Raw genomic sequence first — 748 nt, 5'->3', positions numbered from 1 at the left:
GGAGAGATGAGAGACTATGAAATGGAGAAAAACCGAAAGAGGAAGAGGAAGAAAAGTATGAATAAATAAAAATAGGAAAGTTAAAGAACAGCAAAGTTCCCAGGGATCCCACTGGTGCAGCTATGAGGTCTGCGGAAGTCGCTCTCAGGTGTTGCAGTACTGCCTGGCTAGAAGGCGTAGAGGTATACAATGCCAGGTATTCAGGGAACAGAAAGAGAAGGAAGATATAGAGATGAGAAACTGAGTAATGAAGAAAGACAAAAAGGGAAAAAGAGGGAAAAGAAAACAAAACAAATTAAAATAAAAAAAAGAACAAGAAAAGTCCCCAAAAAAAACAGAAAAAAAAAAAAAAAACCCACGAAGAAAGAAATGCCCTCAGGAATCCTCTTCACATGTGTGCAAGCCGAGGGGTAGTCTCCTTGCCACGCAGCACCACCTGGCCAGAAAGGTCTCCCAACTCAAGAAAAGGAAAAGAAAACAAACATTTCAAAACAAACAAATGAACAAAAGCCCCAGGATCCCACCAACGCGGCAGCCCAGACTGTGAAGCAGCTCCCCTCTCGAACGGAGCTCCACAGCCCCTCAGGAAGAAGCAAATATGGTGCACGGAGCCTGGTGTTTGAGCAAAAGGAGGGGGAGGTGGTGAGAGGTAAGGAAGAAATCAAAAGAAGTGGAAAAAAGCATCACCAGCAGCCCACAATGGCACTCAGTGAGCTGGCCCGTTTGGGTGTGTGGAATCCAAGCAGCC

Source organism: Trichechus manatus, unplaced genomic scaffold (assembly GCF_000243295.1).
Source record: "Trichechus manatus latirostris isolate Lorelei unplaced genomic scaffold, TriManLat1.0 scaffold00076, whole genome shotgun sequence".
Classification (NCBI taxonomy): Eukaryota; Metazoa; Chordata; class Mammalia; order Sirenia; family Trichechidae; genus Trichechus; species Trichechus manatus.
This window is presented reverse-complemented; position numbering follows the sequence as displayed.